General features: G+C 37.5%; 1 protein-coding gene across 25 annotated transcripts in view; it reads right to left on the reverse strand.

The window, feature by feature from the left end:
* mef2d (myocyte enhancer factor 2d) overlaps positions 1-10,404 on the reverse strand; it is a 56,674-nt gene extending 46,270 nt beyond the window's left edge. For 13 of the 25 annotated variants that reach the window (XM_077214989.1, XM_077214877.1, XM_077214846.1 and 10 more), the window contains exon 1: positions 10,175-10,404. The gene's annotated coding sequence lies outside the window, so the exon portion shown is untranslated. The remainder of the gene's footprint in view (positions 1-10,174) is intronic. The other 12 variants (XM_077214886.1, XM_077214744.1, XM_077214971.1 and 9 more) reach the window with 3 other exon arrangements.
* Between the last annotated feature and the right edge of the window lie 601 nt (positions 10,405-11,005).

Below are 11,005 nucleotides of genomic sequence, written 5' to 3' on the forward strand. Positions count from 1 at the left end.
CAAAGAGGCACAAAATCTCTTTCTCTGACCTTTACCATGACTGTTCCCTGCTGGTGGAATGACCTGCCTAAGTCAACCAGAGCTGCTGAGTCCGAAGCCATTTTCAAGAAACGGCTGAAGATCTTTTTCGGCAGCACTTGATCCACTAACACTTTCTCTTCTCTTCTATTTAAATATATATATATATATATATATATATATATATATATATATATTTTTTTTTTTTTTAATATAATTTTTTTTTTTTTTAAATTACATGTACTGTGTTAGATTAAACTGAGAAGGGTCACAGCACTTGCATATTGTTTTCCTACTGTTAGTTTAACTGCTATTGTTCTCATTTGTTGGATAAAAGTGTCTGCTAAATGAATAAATGTAAATGTAATGTAAATGTCATGCCTAGCTGATATCATTGCAGCTTTCCACGTGCTAGACAGATCATAGTCTAAACCAATCAAGGACATGACTAGACGTCTGGGCCATTACTGACAAAGAGTCATCAGTCATAAGTAAGAGGTGATGTCTTCTTTCTACAATGTTTTGGAGGACGAGGAGTGATGGGGCTCAGGTGTTCAAAAAATAAAAACAAGTTCATGTTTTTTTTAAACATGCATTTAACATGAGAGAAGTGGCCCACACACACAGTTTCTGCCATCCTGCTGAACACTCAAAGGAACTTATTCTCTTAAACACACACACACACACACACACACGCGCTTCTCAGAAACAGCTGACGGTTCAACAGGCAACAGCTGACAGGCTACAGGTGGGAAGGGGACAGCCTCTTCAACTCTATACATCCCCTCAACAGCCCTTGTTCTTCTCATCCTGAATTTTTTAACCTTCGAATCAAACACACACACTTACAGGCACACCTGTTTGTACCGCACAGGAACTGTGATAAACCCTTCCTCCACCGCAGCTTATTTATTTCTGATGGCGGCCTCCCCCGTCTCCCTCGCTCTTCCTCTTGGTTTCCTCAGCGGAGCGAATCTCCTTGTTCTGTCTGAGTCTTTGATAACATCAGCAAATGTTTCTATTCACTGTGTAAGCAGCAAGCAAAATGTAGATGCAGATGGCAACAGAGTCACGTGGGTCTGCCATCCCAGCCTTCTGAAGTACTTTTTTAGTTTCACTCAGTAACTGAAAATGGTTTTTGTTTCTTTAATAAATGTAATTTAGGCAACCATTTAAGGAAGAAAATAAAGGTAAGATCTGTCAGAGCAGAGACAAACAGGTTTTGTTTTGGATCAAACCGATTATATTTCATGTTATAGCCGACATTATGAATCTATAATACTTATCGGTTGAGACGAAAAGTCAAACATTTAGATATCAAACATATTTGTTGTCTTTCTGAAAAACATTATTTTGCAGCTGAATACCATGAACAACATCGTATTTTTGTAATGTAATTATTAATGACACTTATTAGCCTGCTGTCACTTTAAGAACTGATGCACGGATCCCATATATGGTTACACATGCGTTTTCTTTCAGTTCTTGAGATAACTCAATTCAGTATTAGTGCACTATATGAGCGATGCGCTTTTTGTGTGTGCGCTCTGATGTACACAGCACAAAAACAGCGCACAAGTGCCGAATTGAGTTCTCTTTTGCGTCTGCTTGCGTCTGAATGGTTTAAAACTGCATTAAAATGTGCACACAGGAATCAATAAGCAAAATCAAAATTTTTATTTAATAACAAGTATCAAATTCCAGATTTGGAATCGATTTTTGATTCCCAATCCTAATTATATATACATAAAGCAAAATAAAAATTACTGGTTACATGCACACAGCATCTCATTCCAGCGTTAAGAGCGCTGGAACCAATAGTATACGTCAAGAGAGTTATAGTGATAGAGATATAGTGATTAAGGGATTAAATATTTACAATAATATTTCAATATCCCTTTGAAAGATGGTGATCTAAATGTTAATAAGTGACTGAAATGTAAAAAAGTTTACTGTCGATCACTTAAATTGATGAACAGTAAATACATTTACAATGTGCCAAATTTCTATTTCAACATATGCTGTCCTTTGGAATGTTCTATTTATCAAAGAATCCTGAAAAAAGTATGAGTTTTTGAACATTAATATAGCAAACAGCAAATTAGATTGATTTCTGAAGGACCATGTGTCACTGAAGACTGAAGTAATGATGTTGCAAACACAGGAATAATTATTTTATTAATTATTATAATTATATAATTATATTAATTATTTTAATAATGAAATTCTTTTAAATTATAATAATATTGCACAATATTACTGTTTTTTTTCCAGTGGTGTATCAGGCATCCCAGTTTTCGAATACAAGCACCACATTTTAATGTGTCTTTTAATGCACCAAGAAGTCAATAGAAGTCTAAAAAGTCTCTTAAAACATTAAAACTCAAACGTAGACTATAAACGAACAACAGCCGTTTTAAAAGCACTGTAACAAGCACTTAAGAAAGACTTGCAAAGTACAAGAGCAAAATGAGAAGAAGACAAAGAAGAAAGAAAAGTGCTGCCTGCTGCCCTCAAGATGGACTGTAGGAGTGTGTATGTAGCATTTGAATAATATAAACATTGAATGTAATCCCCAGAAGAAAACATGTAGTGGTTAAGATTCACAAAATCCTCGCTCAAGGCAGATCATGGAAAAGATGCGTAAACATTGGATAAGATAAGAAGAGCTCTCTCTGAGAGACAGCTAGGAAAACAGCTATTTAATGAATCAATTAAATCCAACTCATAAAAATAAAACATTATCATAAGGGTAATATTTTATACACCTCTTCAAACAAAACAACTCATGGCCAGATCGGATTGGCCCGACTGGGCCTTGTTGTTCCAAGCGAACAATTGCTTTCAGAGCTCCATCAGAGAGAAGTGTGCATATTCACATGAGTAAACACTCACAAACACTCAAAGACACGCACACTAAGTGTGTCACATTGGAAGGAGAAAGAGGGGATTTTTTTCTGTCCGTCCCTCCTCCCTCTCTGGCATATTTCCCAGCTCTCCATACTGCTGCCTGCATCTCCTGTGATGAGAAGAGGCCAGCCAGCAATCTTCCATTATAACAGCGGAGATCGGCCATACTGAGCGTCAAGAGTGAAGGAGGCAATGTGTGCAGATGGCCCGAGACAAGAACCACAGCTGTACTGCCATAGAACTCTAGTGCCCCATGAGAGAAAGAGACAGCAGCAAGTATGTTAGCAGAATAACGAGAAATACAGCTGCAAGCAGCAATTACTAAGGCCATGCACCCCAGGCACACCATCTATATTGAACTGTACTCATATGTCAGCTAAATTACAAAGTTGGAAGCATAAATAAATATTTGAAAAGTTTGGACCATTAAATATCGTTGTAAACAAACTACTTTGTTGGCAATAAAGTACGGACTATGGTTGTAGTCATGCTGGATGAACGAAGTATTTCTTTAGTCTGTCTGAAATCCCACTTTTAATGCTCTTAGCATTAGTTTTGCTTCAATTGGCCAAATAAAGCATTACTAAATGATGTTCATTGACTTCATGAATTTGTTAACGTCTTATTATCAGCAAATAATTCTGAACATATAGGGTACAACGGGGCTAAAGGCACACCTTAAGGAAAATCAGCTTTACACTACTCCCATAGTGTATGATTGCAGAAAAAAAAATGTTTGATTGAACTTTGATGGAGAAACAGATTTGGTGTGGAAATAAATCATAAAAGTGACTTGTTTTGTTTAATTTTTTATAAATGTTTGAGGTGGCAAGGTGGGCATTTTTATCCCACACACGGGGTTAAAGGCTCAATAGCATATTTTTAAATATGATGATTATCACTAAGGTGGACAACAAACTTAATATATGAAATTTACAATCTGAACCTAACCATGTTGTGTCAACAAATGCAAAAGTCAGCCAGCTATTTATTATCATGTTAATTATTGTGCCTTTAGACCCAACAGCAGGGGCGCCTTATACACCAAATACAAAACTTTTACATATTCTTCCGTTATTGAGTAACTGTTGCTCTAATTACCTTGAACAAAACTGAAAAACATTTTAAAGTCCTTTGTCTCAAAATATAGTCAATAATTGTATTGCTTTTCATTTGCTACATACATTTACAACATTTTTAAAAAACATGAAATATCAGTGGGATCTTGACAAAATCTTGCTATTTTTCTATATAAATATGTAGCTGACGGTTTGAATGTGAGGTCCTAAAGTTGGTCTGATGACTATTCAGTCCCACCCCAATCAGTGTGCCAGATTTCTCAACTTTCCTTCAAACAGCCACAATAGAGCCCCAGTCAGAATACTAATGAATCCAACAGGGCCTACGTACCTGCAGTGCTTGGCCCCATCTACAGTTAGGGAGAAAGAGAGAAAGAATTGGCAAGAAATCAGATCAAAAGGCTGAAGTAAGAAAGAGAGAACAGGAGCGAAATGAGAGATGGAGGGGTGTACGTTCCAGGACTTGGCTCCAATGCTTGCTGTTTCAGCTGTGCTGGAGTAATGGCCAACCCTTGCTCTCACGCCACTGTAACCCCGTTAGCCCCAGTTATCCTGTTCGTTCTGTCTCGTCATGCTAACAGCAACACAACACTGTGCTGCGTATTTTACTTAAGAGATTTTTTTTTAAATAATTTGTTATCCCATTCATTTGTTACAGGTTAAAATCGGTGTTTACTAAGTGCTGCAAAAATACAGGCCATTAATGATGGATGTAAAAAGCTGCACACATTTTTTGTGGATTTACATTTTTACTGACTGTGTTACGCGTCTGAGTTTAAGGAAATATCAATGAAAATATTTTGAGTGTTTTGGTTTGTTTACCAACATTCTTCAAAATCTCTTCTTTGCTGTTTTGCCAGAACAAAACGTCATACAGGTTTGGAATTACATGAGATTGGAGTAAATGATGACAGAATTTCATTAAGGTGTCTTTTCATTAATTACTCACCCTCATGTCATTCCCAACCTGTAAAATTTCCATTTATCTTCAGAACACAAATAAGGAATTTTTCAATGAAATCTGAGAGCTTTCTGTCCCTCCATTGATAGCCTACGCAACTACCACTTTCAAGCCCCAAAAAGGAAGTAAGGACATCATAAAAGTATGTGACCCAAGTGGTTTAACCTAAAGTGATGCAAGTGAATTCTTTGTACAATAAACATAATTTAACACTTTATTTACAAAATATTAGGCTAATCTCCAACGCAAGTTCACGCGTCTGCTCTTTTGCGTCAACAACACCCATGCGTCGTGGTGCTCTTGTGAACGCATGCGCTTTAGAGATTAATATTTTTAACAAAGCACTCGCGCCGCTTCATAAAACTGAGGTTAAACCACTGGAGTCACATGGATTACTTATATGATGTCTTTACTACCTTTCTGGGGCTTGAAAGTGGTAGTTGAGTAGGCTTTCAATGGAGGGACAGAAAGCTCTCAGATTTCATTCAAAAGATCTTTATTTTCATTACAAAGATGAAGCCCTTTTAAATTCAAGTATCCTGAATAACCCTGACCGTGAAGCAGAGCTAATCTCTATGTTAGGTCGTATATCGTTAGTAAGCCAGTTACTGACAGGAAGAACAGAAGAGGAGTTCCTGTTATCTCTGTCTCTTTATGAACGTGGGATTGAAATCATTAGGATCTTATTCTATCTTCTCCTACACCACACTGCAGAATCAGGTACAAGGTTGCAGTAAATGACTTTGTGTGTGTTCCCAAGGGAAATATCTCTGTCGGGTATGCATAGGTTACACCAGACGAGACCTGACAAGATGACAGTGCTCTGCTTTGTTCGGGAAGGAAAAAGCACACAGAGTCAGAAGTTGACAGATAGCTGATGGGTAAAGAAGATATTTTTAAAAACATATTACTTTTATGACCATATATTATGACCATATAATGAACGTAAATAGGGTCCAAAACAACACTGGACCCCATTGACTTCCACTGTATGGACAAAAAACAACAAGAACAACAAATCTTTTTTTGTGCTCTACAGAAAAGAGAAAGTCGGAACAGGTTCGAAATGACATGAGGGTAAGTAAATGATGACAGAATTTTAATTTTCGTGTGAACTATCCCTTTAAGTACAGCAATTTATTCAATAAACAACAAATGTTACTGGAACCTCATCCATGAAATAAATGCTACGCATGTGAATATCAAAACAACATTTCACTTATGTAGGTCATGGCTGTGGTAACTAACTCCACACATGGCGGTTTTATGCAATTGGATTCATCAGCTAACACTTACATTGAGCAGGAAACACAGAGAAAAAAAAGTAATGTGGATAAAATCGACGACTAAACCCCTCCGTCATACAAGAACCAAAATATCCACACAGACGCACTCAGAAAGGAGCAGACATTCACCATATTTAGAAGCATTATGTTAGAATTTTGCTTCGCATAGATTAATCCCAAACTAAAAATAAATAAAATTAGATTTTTCAGGTTCTCATTTGTTATCCTTTTAACCGCATAGCCAGAATGAGGTCAACACACATCATTTTAGCTCAAGGGGAATTTTAAGGAATTCAGTACTACTGATGATGACATATTTTGAGCTCAACCGAATAAGTCTGATTCACGATATGGAAATCAGTGTCGTGGGGACTGCGTGAAAATGTCCAAGCATGACAGATGTCTGAGCTGCCTAGATTCATTAATCAAGGATTCAAGTGTTAACCATCATAAAGGCAGCAATTTCATTATTTACCTCATAATGCATTCGGTGTCTTGCATAATAAAATGATTAAAAGATTGTTCACATGAGAACCAATTATTCACGCTTATGTCTTACAACAAAAATGAAAAATGGCTCTGTGGTGTGGTAATGAATACTGTGAACGCATACAATTACCTCTGATGCAGTGAAACGGACATAAAAAATATGAGGTAGAAATCACTATGATATGCACATAGCCAAGGCATTGAAGAGATTCTCAAAAGGTTAAACCTTAGGACTCTTCAGGCAATAAAAGCATGAATGGTGGTTTGTCTTTTTAACCCATGTGTTTGTGTGAGTGCATGAGTGGTGGTCTTTATAAGGGATACAGCTGCTCTCTCCTCAGTAAGATGACACCAGTACTTCAGCATTGAGGTAACCACACTGTTCCCTAGACCTTTTTTGGACAGCAAAAACTAGTCCAGAAACGTTCTGCCTTTTAAGTCAATCTAGCAAATTAATTCAGCCTGAAGGAAACAATGGGGTCTTGAAACAACTAAAAGAATAGATTTTCTTCAATAACACGTTGTCATAACTTTCATTAATAATCCTTATTACATTAACATCATCATTAGATAACGTGCATTCAAAAAGTTTTCATGAAATGTCATTAAACTTTTATTTATTGATGCACTGGCAGACAATTATTATTTATGTCATGGTCGATAATCAAGAAATGATACATTGAAATAATTCAAATCTATCATTTTAAATCACAATATAGCTTTCTCAAATATACCAATAGATAGGAGATAGATTGAGATACCAATGCACAATTTGAAAAGCCTAAACATGCCAGCTAGCATTTCAAAAGCTCATTTTAAAAACATGCAACTCTGATTGCTTGTCTAAACCCCTGCCAATCTCGTGTCATCTGCAGCGGGAAAAGGTTGCCCTCATCTTCAGTGGTCTCTTTTCACACTGCTCATTACCTTAATTGATGTTTAACCCCTAGATCAGCTGATGGCGGCTCAATTAAGAGCTTGCTGGAGGAGAGATTAACACAGGGAAGGAGGGCTGTGTTCTCTCTGAAGAGCTTCAGCCCTTCACCGTGCCCTACTCCGACAGCCACATGGTCAGTAAGGACACTGAGGCCATTTTGAATGTGGAAAGGGCAGGGAAGGGCTCCCCCCTCCCCATAATACTTAATTCAATCAGCAGCGTTGTGACCTTAAAGTGGTTTTGTTTCCCATCAAATGTTGGGCATTATCAGATGCCTCTGATCAAGGGCAAAATAATTGTAATAACCTTCTAGCATAATTTACATGTCATTCCAAACCTGCATGGAATTCATAAGACCCCCCCCCCCCCCCCCCCCCCCCCAAAAAAAAACCCCAACATAAAACATTCTTCAAAGTACCTTATTTTATGTTGCACAGAATAAACAACATAATATAGTTTGGAATGACATGAGGGGTAGAAAAAGACAGGTTTGATATTTTTGAGTGAACGTAGAGAATATTCTGGGTTAGGTCTACATGCAGCAAGCATTTATGTCAAATGCTTTGAGGGAGACGAAAGGCCAGAGACACTGTTCGAGTGGAAAAATTGATTCAAACGTGGCCACAGGATATGGTGTATAATCAGAAGAATATTACACAAATCAGACAATGAGAACAAAGTGAAGACCTGCTTTATAGGCAGCAAGAGGGCCTTTGACACATGAGAAAGCGTGCGTAATAACACACACATCAAAAACAAAACAGACAGATAGATATCTAAAAACTGCGACAGTATAGTCATAAATTTGTTTATGTGGGAAACTAGATAAGAGACTCAGAATGAATAGTCATTATTTTGACCTCATGTTGATGAAAACATCACCATAGATGATCAGGATGAAGGTATCACACTACTTTTGTTCTGCCATGTTTTGCATCATCCTGCCTTGCTTAACTTGGTTTCTTGTTCAATCCCCCCAAAAAAACTTTTCCGAAATGCATCCGCCTAATCGTTTCCATGTATCTTACCTCCCATTATCAAGCAGCGATTTTTCATAAAACGAACATGATTGTTCACAGGAGGCTTGTTATTTTCTGAACACTTTTTTAAAGCATTTCAAAACACCAGTGGTAGGTTTTTAATGCGTGGAAGAACCTTTTCTCTCTGACTGTTGTTGGAACCCCAGGTGGGAGGACATAACAGCATTTGAGTCTCTGGAGGAAGAGCTGACACCCTGCTGGGAATCACAACAGCACAGTACCTGTCTGCATGACCTAGACATTCAGCTCATTATGAGATTCAGCCTATAATGAGAGCTGGAGCTTTACACACACACACACATTCCACTACAGCCAAGTGTCTAGGACAAACGCACTTCACACTTACAACTCAGCCTGTGCAAACTTCAAACTAACAAATTTTCATGAGACTGAAGTCACACTTTCATTTTAGACATTTCGTCTCTGAATGTCTTAGGACAGGCAGGGGTTCTAATACTGGGCTCTGGGGATCTCACGGAGGCCGGCATGGGGTGTTAGGAGGTAATACACATTAAGTTTACTTTTTTGTACCAAAATTGACATATCATGAGATTAATAATGGATGTTTCATTGATGATTTCTAGTGATACAATTACATAGACAATTACAGAAACAGATATTTTATATTTTAGTTTCTTTGCAAAAGGGGACCATCATATTTGGATGTCCTTAGCATCAAAAGTTTGACTTTAGAGCCAGCAAATGTAACGAAGAAAGTTTTTAAGAGTACGAATACACCAAAAAAACACATGTTGTTATTGCATATGACTATGAGAGAGAGAGAGAGAGAGAGAGAGAGAGAGAGAGAGAGAGAGAGGGTGGTGCCGCAGAACTGCGTAGGTTAAACCAAACTTTTGTTTAGAGTCTGTGAGCAGGATCAACCAAACTTGATAAGTGGCTTCAGCGCTAAAAAAACACTCCATTCCAACAAACATACCCAAAAAAATAATAACATATTATATGTCCCACCACATAACACATGCTATCATGTAGCGCACTACACAGTAAACTGAAATGCGTGCGACTGCATCAAAATCATGTTGACATTTCAGACAGCGACTAAATCTGACAGCTTGTCAGAAGCACCACAACAACGATCACCGTTCATATTGGCCCTGTAAGTCACAGTTTCTAATAAACCACTAGCACTAAGGTAGATATCTATGATATTAAACTTACTTATGATGGATTATATATTATTCCCTTGTCACCAGTTGTTTTTTAAACGCCTAGTCTGAACCTCCGTATCTCACTAGCTCCGATTTCAGACGCGACTTTGATGCAATAAAAAGAACCATGATACAACAAACAACCAGTGTACGTTTGCGCACGAACGCGAATGAGCCTGAATTTTGGTATCTAAAATAATAATAATAAATATATTAAAAATCTGAGAGGTGACGGCAATAATTCAGTACTGTAAGAGCTTCAGCTAGACTGGACGAACGACTTACCCGGAGCAGCTACAAGATCCACATCTGTGCGATAAACACCAGGTTTTTTACGGCCCGATAGGTAAAGAAGAGTAATATAGATCAAACCAGGCAAGAATATAAAAAACAGCGAGCAGATGTCAATAATAATATGTGAACTCCTTAACTCCTGTTCAGGGTTATCATTTAGCCCGTACAGTCAAAAACCTCCATGTACAAAGTGTCCTATCCACCATGACTGGTAATGCATTATGATGGACAGATAATGTGCCCAATCAGACATGAGCTTTGTGTTTTTCGTCCAATCAGATTAAAGTATGGGCACTGCTGTGTGGAAGAAGAATTGTGGGCGGGGCTAATGTGCAATAGGAAGAGATCACGCTGACGCGCTTTATGTATTCATCCGCTTCCCCATCTTAAGGAAAAGATCCTGTAAAATTCCTCTCTGTGTTTACATTTAAGAACTGGAATGTAATAATTACTTTTACATGTTATTGTATTTTATATTTAAAATATTTTATAATATATAAATATCCTGAAAATAACCCTCAATCATGTAATGGCTGGTGCGCTATATTAAACAAGTTTTATTATTTATAATCTAAGATGTACACGGTTCAGTAGGTTACGTCAGCAAGCCGGCTAAATTGTGTTTTCTTCAAAGCATATAATAAGTGTATCATTCATAAGTAGAACTGCATTCGTGCATTTTATTTCCAACCCGCTTAACCACAAGGAAGAATTACGTGTGTTAAGAATGGCCTATTATTGGAAAAAAATATACAGTTTTTGACCAGGCTGATTTAGTGGCTCCATGAAATATACATCAGGCAAATCCAATAAAAGCACTGA

Source organism: Siphateles boraxobius, unplaced genomic scaffold (genome assembly GCF_051911475.1).
Source record: "Siphateles boraxobius isolate OS27281-9 unplaced genomic scaffold, OSU_SipBor_1 12, whole genome shotgun sequence".
NCBI classification, from domain to species: domain Eukaryota; kingdom Metazoa; phylum Chordata; class Actinopteri; order Cypriniformes; family Leuciscidae; genus Siphateles; species Siphateles boraxobius.